Source organism: Heloderma suspectum, chromosome 7 (assembly GCF_057233095.1).
Source record: "Heloderma suspectum isolate Gila_16-S chromosome 7, 16-S_ref, whole genome shotgun sequence".
NCBI lineage: Eukaryota > Metazoa > Chordata > Lepidosauria > Squamata > Helodermatidae > Heloderma > Heloderma suspectum.
The window spans coordinates 67,256,001-67,268,783 of NC_139464.1; the positions used below are offsets into that span (position 1 = coordinate 67,256,001).

General features: G+C 39.5%; 1 protein-coding gene across 1 annotated transcript in view; it reads right to left on the bottom strand.

Moving 5' to 3' along the window:
- TRHDE (thyrotropin releasing hormone degrading enzyme) overlaps positions 1-12,783 on the bottom strand; it is a 379,983-nt gene that overhangs the window by 203,826 nt on the left and 163,374 nt on the right. The gene's annotated exons all lie outside the window — the stretch shown is intronic.

The window sequence follows — 12,783 nt, forward strand, 5'->3', positions numbered from 1 at the left end:
ATTGTTGACAATCTGTGAGAAGAAGAGTTGGAGAGAGATGGATGAATGAGTGCTTGCAGCCTTCAGTGAAACATGGTGGAGGGTCTGTCCTGGTTTGGGGCTGCATTTCTGCCAGTGGTGTTGGCGATCTTGTCCGTATTAATGGGATCATGAATGCTGAAAAGTACAGACAGGTTTTAATTCATCATGCCATTCCTTCTGGAAAGCGCCTGACTGGGAATGGTTTCATTTTTCAGCATGATAATGATCCCAAGCACACTGCTAATGCAGTGAAATCATATTTAGTGAGGAAAACTGCTGATAAATCACTGACAGTCATGGACTGGCCTTCACAGAGTCCATACCTGTGGCAGTATGGGATCACCTGGACAGAGAAAGAAATAGAAGACAACCTACATCTAAAGAAGAACTCTGGGAAGTGCTGAAAGAAGCCTAGTAAAATATACCAGAAGATTACTTCAGAAAACGTCAGGACAGTCTCCCCAAAAGAGTTCAAGATGTGCTTAGAGCCAAGGGAGGTCACACTAAATACTGACTTTTGCCTGTACATATTTCCTGTATTTTCTGTTTAATACAGAGACCGAAAAATAATTATGGATGGTCATTAAAACTTTGCTAAAACAACAAAGTTGGTAGTGGCCTAAGACTTTTGCACAGTACTGTAATCGCTCATTGTTTGGATGAGTCAACTAAATTCCAGTGCAAGCCAGGTTGAAAACAGGTATAATTTTACTAAAACGTGGCATCCATCAGAATGCATATAGAATGGTAGCCATTTGTATTTGTCCACATAAAGAATTCTGTTTAAATATAATAAAGTTATCCATCAGGAGGAGAATGCATTACCCAATCTACATGACCCCAGTCCGTGTGAGACAGCAGTGTCTGAACACAAATGGCCTTGGGCCCAAAACCACTGTTGATTCATCTGTGATCATGTTTACATAATTAGCCAAAGAGGTTATAAAACTGCACCATCCCTTCTGCTTTTATTTTCAGAATTTTCAAACTACAGCACAGCTTTCCATTATTTTGTTCACAAGAAATCCATTTTAAATTTAGATAAGCAATGACTGGGTTCACATAATATGGCAACCCAACGTGGGTGATCATGTGAAACAAGCCATGATGGGTTGTCGTCTTGTCTGAACATGGACCGCTTCCCGCAAGGTGGCTTGTTTGGGGGCGACAAGCCATCCTGACATCTCATAGCTTGGTGCACAGGCTGTTTTATCTATGATGGGTTGGCATGTTGTCCAAACCCAGCAAAGCCAACCCATCATGGCTTACAGTGATCGGGTACTGAGCCACTTGGTAGGGGCAGCAAAAACCCTGTCACTCTTCCTGATTGCGCCTGCCCGAGCCGCCTCAAGCCTCCCTTGCCAGTGATAGCCCCACCAACAATACCCAAATGGCACTTTGGAGAAGATGTCATTCATTCAACAAAATTATTTTTTTGGCCCACCAATATCTGCACAAATGGGGCTGTACTATAATGTTTCAGCCCCAGCAATTTGCACAAATATGTTTGTAATTTTTTTGTTGCTGGTCTTTTGCAGTTGTGTGCTTATGGCCTTGCCTTGTCAATGCCCTTGTATGTTTCAGTTGGTCAAAGGAAACTAAGTGCAGTATGAAACATACAAGGAAATTGACAAGATGAGACAGCAATTTGACAACTGTTAACAGTGACAGGCCTTGAAAAGAGGATCTAACAAGGTGATCCCCAGGATTTTAAGTGTTGAACTGACCCTTGTGGGTACCCTGCTTCATTCCCCCAAGGCTCCAGCAAGTCCTTATAGGAGAGATCTAGGGTCCACCCCCTTTTAACAGCTCCAATTCGAAGCAGTTATTGCCTCAGTTTTGTTTTCAGCATGCAATGATGCACACAATCATATTAACATTTACAATAGTTTACATGTTGGCAGTAGTACTCCTGGAAGTAGTTTACATGTTAGTATGGATCTTAGTGCACTTTTCCCCATTCCTTTAGGGAAGGGAAACTTCCAGACTTGTTAGTTTGCACGTGAGAGCACAACATAGTGTATATTGTTCTCCATTCATTTAAAGTTGTAAGGACCTTTTAAAAGTTGTTTTTTTACCAAGTGCATAAGTATATATCCTTCTCATTTAAAAATGACAGTTTGGGGAATGGGGAACCAAATACTGTAATTGTACATGGTGCTCTGCTTAAAGCCTGACTGGCATACTAGTGCTCATCTAGTTCCTCACTTTAAAACGTTTTCAACTTGCTAGTGTGCATCTAGTACAGGAATGGATAACATGTGGCCCATGGGCTGCATATCACCCCTGCCATGCCCTGCAATCTGAAAAAATAGGGGGAAATTATGTCTGTAGCACTATGGAGCACCCAGAAGGTCAAATTTAGCTTGTTTGCAAGGTACATTTGACACTTCGGGGGCTAAATTTGACCTTTTGGGCACTCCACTGTGCTACAGTTGCCATTTTTCCCCTTAACCCCCCCCCATTTTTTTTTTTAATGGATGGATCTCCTGAAGTTGCTCACCTCTGATCTAGTAAATGAGATAGGCACCATTTTCCTTTCTTTTTCTCTTCTTTCATCATTGAAAAAAGCCTATACTTCCAAGTACATGGCAAACCTTGGTGATGGTAAAACTTACCATTATAAAAGACTTTGAGGAAAAAACACAGTCAACACCTATGGACAGTTGGAAAACTTTTATGTTTTATTGGAACAGAATCACATCATATGGAAGTGTCCAAGAGCAAATACTAAAGGCTGTATAGTTGATTTTCAGGTATATATTTTTCTGGTGAAACAAACACATGCACACACTGAAATAGTGGCTGCACTTGCACTTTTCCACTATCCCCTCTAGTTATATTTCCTTATTGTTTTCTGATTCCTTTGTCAGTCGGTGGATGCAGGTTATGAAAAAGAGAGCTCTTATTCTGAATTTCTTCCCATGTTTTTGAGAAATCATAAGGAAATCTTAGTGGTTTGTTACCACCAATATTACTAGCTTTTACATCATTTGAGAATTGTAGCTCTTAAGACTTGTGCTCCATTATCTTTAAGTAATATTTCAAATTATAATATTATTAGACCTTCATGCTTGTAAACATTAAATGTTTGCAAATAAAGGAGAGCATTTATGCTCACACATTTTAAGGTTTTGCCCTCTGCTCTCCTACTGACTGATTTAATCAAAATCTGCTTCATGAACAATTTTGTCTTTGTGGAACTGGATAGACAGAACCTGTTGGTCATGTCTTTTTATACTGCTATTTGTATAAGGAGCCAAGAGAGAGGTAGATTCTTCCATTATTAAAAATTCTACCTGAAATACCCACTGAAACTTTTATATCTTTCTGTTTAATTGAGGACTCTATCTATGTTATTGCTTAGGTAAATTAGGAATCAGATTGTAAAGCAAGAACTGCCTTTTGTTCACTCTATTCATTAATGGTTATTCTTGTTTGTTTGTTTGTTTGTTTGTTAATGGAAAAAGAAAAAGAGAAGTCTGCAAAAGTAAACCAAAATCCCTATTCATCAAGCTGGAGCTGTATTGTAATGGTTTTAGGACACTGCCCTTAAAATCAGATGCTATGAGTTCTAATTCTAAAGAATGTCATTTCTCCCCACAAGTCTTACTTTTTTAATAGTTAACATTTTAAAGCTAATTTAAAGCATTTGTTGCTTTGCCAAAAATGGTCATTTTTTTCACAAATTATTAATTTTAATAGAAACCTTATGAGAAAAAGAAAATGCTAGTCTTATAGGCAGCAGGACTGTGAATAACAGATGTGTTGAAATTAAAGTTAAGATTAATGTTCGTAAGAGAGGAAAATGGGGGGGGGATCTGCAAAGAGTCACAAAAGGAAGGCATAAAAGGAGAACCCCCAAATAGCTACCTTTGAAGCAAAAAGCAAAACCATAAATGCTTGACTCTAATGACTTTAGCAGGGAGCTATAGGTGATAAGTGATCTGGGTCTGTCCTGTAGAAGATTATTCCTGGGTACCAATTGGGCCTCAGTGATAGGTTTTTCCCTTCATGGAGTCTAAAAAATTCCTAATATAAATCCTTAAGTTGTGAATTTGCAGTGTAGGATTTTGTGGTTGTTCTGGATGGGAGCTAGAAACACGTAGATATATGTAGCAGTCAGTAGGTTTATGAAATAAGGTGGTGCTTACATGTCCATTATGTAGTTGCACAGTAATATTCAGAAAGTGAATCTTTTGGATGAACTGGTCTAGGCTCAGGTTGATGGCAGGGTGAAAGCTGTTGAAGTCCTGGTGGAATTTTTCAAGTGCTTCCCTAAACTAAAATAGTACTCACTAGCAACAACAAGCCACATAACAGAGACACGAACACAGGGATCCAAGGCTTTTGCACAGGGACTTGAAGGCTTGCACATGAAATCCTAAACTGTGAGTTATTGTTACATCCAAACCTAGCCAGTGAAGTATAAACTGTTTAACTTCGTTTCTTCCTAAATTTCAGGAAAAATCCATATCCCATTGTTATCCACTGGGAGAACAATTCCCTAACAAGCACATGGTGTGATTTCTGTCTCCTTGAATTCCTTTCATTTCATCCTGTTCCTGGTGAGAAATCAGTTAAAATGAAATGATTTCCTTTGACTGGTAGACAGTGCAGTCCAGCCATCTAATTCTTAAATTCATTATATCATTAACAGTATAATCCTATACATGTTTACTCAGACACAAGTCCCACTGGGGCTTACTCCCAGATAAGTGGTGTAGAGTTGCAGCATAAGGGGATGTGCTGGTCCTAAACTTTAAGAGAAAAGATGCTTACTGTCTACTCTTGTCATGTCCAGCGTGTACCAAATCAGAAGGAGTAATAAGTCCTTCTTTAGACAGAGCCATGATAAATGGTTTAAAAATGCAAATAAAACAATATTATGTGGCTATGTTTGACTGACTTGCCTAACAAAATCTGTGTAAGATCACAGCATCTCTTGTTTCCAAACACTTAATTAAAACATCATAATTACTTACTGAGTACATTATTAATTGTACATTATTGAGTTATTCAATAATGTACAATTGGAGCCCTTTCTATTCTTAACCATGATGCAAAACAGAAACTATCAGTCCAGTACTATACATTCTAAGCGATCTCAAAATGCTCTTTTGTAAAAAAAAATCTCACACTTCCACCTAATCTTAAAAGTGATAGTTCCTTTTCAGTTTGCTTACTAAAATACACAAATCCCTTGGATACCCCTACCATGAAATTATCAAATATGCATAATGAAAAGAAGCTTGCAAGACATCCACCTGCAGCAGGTATGTCCTAGGTTTGAGACTTCTCTGCATGTATCCTCATGACTACTGTTTATACAGCTGTTGTTTATTCACCTTATCACTTCCCTGGGTACACTGGAAAATATCAGTACTGAATTTACTCCTTGACTAGCTTCCACATACTCTTCAGTTCCTGATCAAAATTTAGTCCTAGTTTTATTTCTCTGTAGCCCACTGAATTCTTTATTTGCATTATTTTGCAGGAAAAATACTTTCTCTATAACTGCATTAAATTCTAGGAGACTATATTCTGTTATGGATCATCATGTGGTTATTAATTTCTGTGCAGGCAAACAGAACTAATTGACCCATACTGCATGGCCATATGTAGGCCTAGATCAACTATTATGCTAAGTAAACAGCAGAACAGGAGCCCCTGCTGTTGTGTAATTATCTGTGAAGTTTCCTGTGGGGAAAAACGTGTCTGATCCTTTTCCTTGAACTATGATCTCTTAAAATACTTTGCAACTCGGCTCAAAATACCATGGCTACTCCTTCCTCAGAAGATAGCAGTAAACTGTTCAGATGGAGGAACGAGCACATTCCTAGAACCAAATGCTGCTCGCACATACATAATTTAAGATGAAACTCTTTGTTTATAGTATCTATTTGTCCAGTTCCATTTTATGGGACTGACTCTGTATGAAGAGAGAAATGCTGATAAAGGAGAAATAATGGTACACGAGTCAGACCGGTGATGCCCCAGAAATTATTTTGGTATAGGGCCCCCATGTCGTGTGCACTGACTTCCTAGTGTTCAGCCTACAGGAAATGCTCAACTTGCTCTGAATATTTTTTATTTTATTTTCTAGCATACAATTTAGAATAGGACTAGGTGTTTATATGCTAATGCTAGTAGTCTCCAAAGCAAGATGCGCTAGGTGGAGTACTTAGTCCTAAAGGAGAACATAGATACAATGAGCATAACAGAAACCTGGCGGAATGTAGAGAAACAGTGGGATGTTTATCTCTGGATAAAAACTCACTCGAAAGAGCATATTGGGACATATTGGGGGTAGGGGGTGATGCTGTAAGTAAATGGTCATAGAGTTCAATAGACTAGAACACTTAAATGAGGAACAGACTTTTCCACAGAATCAAAGCAGCTGGTAACATCAGGCCCAGAGTAATTTACTATGGAAAACATGTTACTCCTCTGTCCAGTCAAAGTGGATTGAGGGTGACCTTGAGATGGATAAAAAAAATCAGAGGTATCCAAAGGAGAAAGTGTTATAATAATGGGTGTCCACAATTTTTACAAATGGATCCAGAGGCCAATTAGTTTAATGTCTGTTGCAGGTAACTGGTGGAAAGTATTCCTAAATATACAATGCTAAAGCATAAAGAAGAACAAATCTTGTTCCAGAAGAATTGGCATGGCTTCTGCAAAGAGAAGTCCCACCTTACTAACTTTTAGAGTTCTCTGAAACCCTGAATCACGTGAAAAGTGCATCACAGATTTACCAAGGAGTGGGGCCATGCTGCTAGCCCCACCCCTGATGTCAGACATGCTGCTGACTCTGCCCCTAGCTGGCACAGACATCTGTACTGAAGAAGTCTACACATGACAAGCTGTTTGGCTGTAGGCTTCCATGCAGTCAGGACTCCAGATGGCACGGCTGACCTGATCACGCATCTGCTCAGACACAGACCACCTAAGTTCAGGCATCCACACCAATGGTTGGACAATTATGACGAGAGAGGATTGGTTCTCTTGTAAACTTGTAACCTGCTAAAGAACAGGAAGAAGAGAGCAGAAATAAATAGATAGATTTCACAATAAAGGGGAATAAGCAATCAACCGTTGCTGCTGTCAGTGCTGGAAAGGGGTTGCACTGACCCATCTGGCCTTGATGAGTGTCTGACACAGGAGCTTTGATACCTGGCTGTTAGGTATCAATCCAGAAGCCTAGTTGCAGGGCCATCATGTTGTAGATAACAGATCACAGTAAAGGCAACTCTAAAGGGGTAACCCTAACGAGAATCAGCCCTTTGGAGTTACTGCTTCAAGTCTGCAGCAAGGGCCTTGATCTGATTGGGGAAGTAAAAATTTCTACTCCCCTGGTGTGAAGAGGGAAGAAAGAAAGAAGTAAGATCACCCAGGTGGGAGTCACCATTTTGTTAGTACTGCACCACTGCTAGTGGTGTATCCTATGAAAAGTTTCTAGTGTTATATATTTTAATCTGTTCATTCTAATCTGCTCAGGTTTTGTGTCTGAGTATCCAGGCCATTGTTAATTAAAATGTTGATATTTTATTTATTGAATGTGATAAAACTGATAATTGAAATGCTGATATTATGTTTATTGTAATGTTACTGGGTTTATTGAAAAGAGTGGTTATTTAAATGCTTCGTGAATAGCTTACATATATTGTTGCTTTATTGCTATCGCTCTATTTTCTATATATTTTCTGAGTTGCTTTGGGAGCAATTTTGTGGACACAATCATCACCACCATATGGAGAAGACATTTTTGTCAGGGTTTTGTTTGTCGGGTTTAATGCTGATCAATAAAATTCCAAGCATATGAAAGCAGTGTAACATTTATTATTATTATTATTATTATTATTATTATACAAGAGAGAGAGCCTCTTAATAAACACAGTGAAATCTGAATGCTACTGTTTCATATGACACTTCAGCCATATTTGTTGATTCGGAAGAAGGGGATATCAGACATAGGACAGCTCTACACCAGCCAAAAATCCTGCATTTAAACCAGGGTTTTCTGCTCCCATTTTAAATGCAGGATCATGATGACTCCCTTTTTCACGTGCTTCCTTTCCCCCTTCCGCTTTTCCCCTCCTTCTCCCCATATCTGAGTCTTCCATTATCTTTCGTTGATCTCACTCCTTTTCTTGCCACTTTTCCTCTTTTCACGGAGGGAACTCAAGTGGAACACAACAGAGTAGTTTGATAGCTCATTATCTGCGATCTGTTTAAAAACAGAACAAAGGGCATTTAGTGTAGGAGATGCCCTGAAGGGTCACAGCATCATGTAAAGAGCCTGCAAACTTCCGTGAGGGAGCAATCTCAATTGCAGGATAAAAGCTCTGTGTGAAGAAAGCCATAAACTCAGTATCTTAAGCAAGGATACATTTCCTTGATTATCTCAGTGCTTTCTACTGAAGCAACTTTGGAAAAAAGTATCAAATACTTTGTCACAACTGCTTTGTAGACGCAGTATCTTCAGTCCTGCTCAGTCCTCATAGGGCTTTATTAGGGTCTCCCCACTTACAGTTTTCCCCCTAAAAATTTATTGTACTTCCATAAAAGCTGGGGTTACCCCAAGCCTGCTGATACCTTCCTGTTGTACGTGGATGGTGCCTTTCTGGCTACATTGGGATCCATACTCAGAGAATGTCTCATGTTTAGCATATAGCAGCAGTGGTCCTCTGGATGCTGTTGGACTACAAGTCCCAGCATACCTGACCACTAACCATGTTAGCCAGGGCTGATGAGAGTTGGAGTCCAATGCCATCTAAAGGGGCACACCCTGATATATAACATGAACAGGTATTTATTTTCATATGCAACTAAAACTGAGATGCAAATAGAGGCTATCCTCGATAAACCCGGACAGCTAGAATGAAAGGAAATTTTAGAACTTAGGTTTTCTAACGGCCAGACTTTAAAATATCTCTTGTCAATTCCATCTAGCCTTACTCATGGCAGTTTAATGGCTAACTTGTGTGCCTGATTTTTTCTTCAGGTTAAAAAAATTGACTCCATTCTTTTGTGTTATCGTTGTTACTGCACGTCAAGAGAGAAACAAGTGCTTCATGAAAGAGGTGCCAGCCTTGTTCAGAAAATCATTAGCAACACAATTCAACTTGCTCAAACTGAATGTTACACAGGTCTGCAAAGAAACACAAGGGTTGGCAAATGATCCAACAAGAAAACTATTTACCAGGCTGGACAAAACTCGGCCTCCCAAGTGAAATGGTGTCTTCAGTAATGACCCGTTATTACAGGTGTCCCCAACCTCTTTGGACTTGTGGGCATATTTGGGAATTTTATAAACTGCTGTGGGCACCACCAAAACATGCCTCACATGGAGAATGTAGCTAGTCACATAATGGCTGTCATGGGGGCCTGGCTAATCAAGGGGGTAGGGAAGAGAAATAGTGAGGTTAGAGACTGTGGGGTGAGGGGAATGTAAAGAGTTGCTTCCTAACCCACCCAATCTTTTCCCTTTTGCTCTCTCACTCTCTCTCCACTCCCAGGCTTTATCTTCGCTATTTCTCTCCCACTCACCCCTTTATCTTGGGGTTTCTCTCCACTCCCAGCCTCTATCCTCACTATTTCTCCACCCCATACCTCTTTACCTCACTGTTTTGCCCCGCTCCTATCCTCTAGCCTCACTCTCTCTCTCCTCTCTACCCTTCCGCTTTGCTTTCTATTTCTGCCTGCTGAAGAGCTGATCAGCAGTGGGTTCAGGAACAGCAAGGAGAACATGGCACCCTAATGCTTTCAATTTTTTTTATTTATTTTTTAAGGGGCAGAGATTGAAGACCAATAGAGGTGCCTGCAGGCACTATGGCACCTGTGGGCACCGCTGCATTATTAGATTACAACAGCAAAAATCTACTAGTTACATATTTCATACTTTTCTCAAAGCTTAAACTGGCTAAGAGGACAATCAAAGAAAACTAGAACTTGCATGTGAACTTTTAAAAAGTATTCTTTTATAATGCAAAATGCTAGGCAGCTTAATGAAAGGTATTACTAACTCCTTGTAGAAGTTAACAAAAAAATATATGATTTTTACCCACACTGCAATTCTCTCTCTTCCTATAAGTGTCCTGTTATCAAGTCCCTACATAGAAGTCAAGGAAATCATATCTATTTTCCTCTACTGAAGGGGTTTTGTTTCGGCGGCGGGGGGGGGGGGGCATTGTTTGTTTGTTTGTTTGTTTTTGAGAAAAGACATAGTTTGATTTCCAATGTGGGGAAAAATTATCTCCTAGAAAAATGCTTCCAAAGGATCCTAGTTTGAAGAACATCTAAGAGAACATTAACGCATTCATTTATTATTACTATTATTTATAACCTACCTTCTAGGATGCAAAACTTTCTTGGCTGGCTTACAAGTAACATCAAAAATCATTAATACAATCACAGTAAACACAATTAAAGAAAACAAGTGATCAGGATCCTTCCCACAGGGCAGATGGTGACAGATCACCCTGGTTTTTTTTGGGGGGGGCAGTCCAGCTAGAGCAGGCTCTAAGGTGGTATTTGCCTGATATAAGATCAGTTTATTTATGTTTCTGTTTTAAATTGGTTACAATTCCCGCAGTCATAGATTCTAATCCTTGTAGTTGTTTATTATCCAATACAGTATGAGCAGAAGTGTTATTGTACACACAGAGTTCCCCTACCAGAAAGGACATCCTCGTGTATTTCAGTGCAGCAGATGGCTCCACTGTGCATGCCCAAAGTTCCCCTTTCACAAAAATAAATGTGGAACTAATTCATGGTGAAGCTCCATATTTTTGTCAGAGTCTGTGCACTTGCACTCAGCTGAGGCAGGTATCTGCAATCCTGTAATGCCTCCTTTTAAACTGCTATAGAAAGTCCTTTTTTTATCCTGCGCTTTTCACATCCCTTTTGTTGTTGAAAGTTGTATTCCACACCTGCCTGTAAATGTGCGAAGCTATTGCATACCGAGTCAGACCATTGGCCCATCTGGCTCAACACAGTCTGCTCTTACTGGCAGCAGCATGCAAAGCATATCCTCCACAACTGAGCTAAGGACCCTCCCCTGGAAAAGACATAAAACACATGCATGTGTGTTATGTGTCTTTTTCAATTACTTAAGGCACAATCCTATGCACGTTTAAACAGAAAAAAAGTTCTACTACTCTTGGCATCCCTCCGCCACGCATGCTAGGATTTGTAGGACCTTTTCTATCTAACATGCATAGTATTGCACCCCAAGGGACTTTGTGGGCCAGGCAGTGGAAAGTTCCTAAATTAAAGGGCATAACCTGTGTATGAAACCGTACACAGAACAACCGAGTTATGCTGTCTCCTGCCTAATAGTTTAAAAATGGGAAACAATCCTGTTTGAAAGTCCCTCGTGGTTAAAAGGAAGACGAGTGGCACAAAATGACTAAGCCAATGGAGGAAAGAAAGACAGTGGCCAAAAATGGGAAACAAATGTGGAATATCTGTCATACTTAGAGACATTTGATAGATCCAAATTAATCCTTAAAAACTAGGATTAACACAGACTTTTACAACAATGTTTTTAATGGCACATTTATGTTTTGCTGAAAATCAGGCAGAAGTTTTAATTGTTTAAAATCTCTTGTGGGCAGCAGTGTTACTGATTATTTACATGCTCAGGAAAGGGATTTGCATGTAGCCTTATCTGAAATAATGTAGTAATCTATAAAGCTTAGTCTGAATGCCATCCATGGTACTTTTGTGTTACAGGTGTGTCTATATAAATGCATGTCTTAGCACTCATCATTGACCATTTTAAGTGGCCACATAATTATTATTCTTCCATACTTAAACTACAATCCATGTGCTCTTTCGGAGGCACAACTAGATATGACAGTGGCAGGAAGTAACACAGGTCCTGCCAATTCTCTATAAAGCAGCATGGTCTGGCAATTTAAAGTACCATGTGGGTGGACAGAAGGTTAGAAGTACTCTATTATTCATGCTTTTCCACCTGAAACCACTTTTTAAAAGATGTTTTTGTCCCAGGCAACGGCTTCTTCCAACCTTGGAGCCCTGCCAGAAGGAAAAAAAATGTAAAGAAAGTAGTTGGGAGCAGAATGTCTAATGCCCCACTCCCACTCACCCATGCTGCATTTGAAATATCCCCTCCACACGACGTTTCATAGGGGAGTTGACAGCAGACCCATTTCTGTACACAGGTCTGCTGCCATCACATCTAGTTTGGACTTCGCGTGTAAGTCTGTGGAGTATAGGGATGGGTGAGAAGTTTATTTCAGTTCATTTCTGACAGGAATTTATCCAATTGCACCTCCCAGAAACTAACACAATCTGCGGTCTGAAGTCCATACATTTCTGAGCTTGCTAAGCAATTCGTGCAATAAAAGGGTGTCTGAAAAATGCATACATTTGAAAAATGTGCACAAACATGCTTTAGTCAATGGGGGAAAATGTGTACATTTAAAAATGCATACAAATGATGTGTATATTTGAGAAAATGTGCACAAATTTTCAAATGGAAAAGCAGAAAAAGCTCACTATGCAATACAGATACATGTTGTAATGTCGACAAGCTTGGGTTTTGCTGATTTGCACATCCCCAGTAGAGAATAGATAACAATCTGAGTTTAAAATTGTTTGTCATTATTTCAATCACAATCAAATGGCATGTTAGAGACCCTGAGGAAAAATCACTGACACGCAGCAGTTCATTGTTGACTTTTTTATTGTTTCTTATTGCACAACAAACTATTTCCTAATATTAAGTGGGAT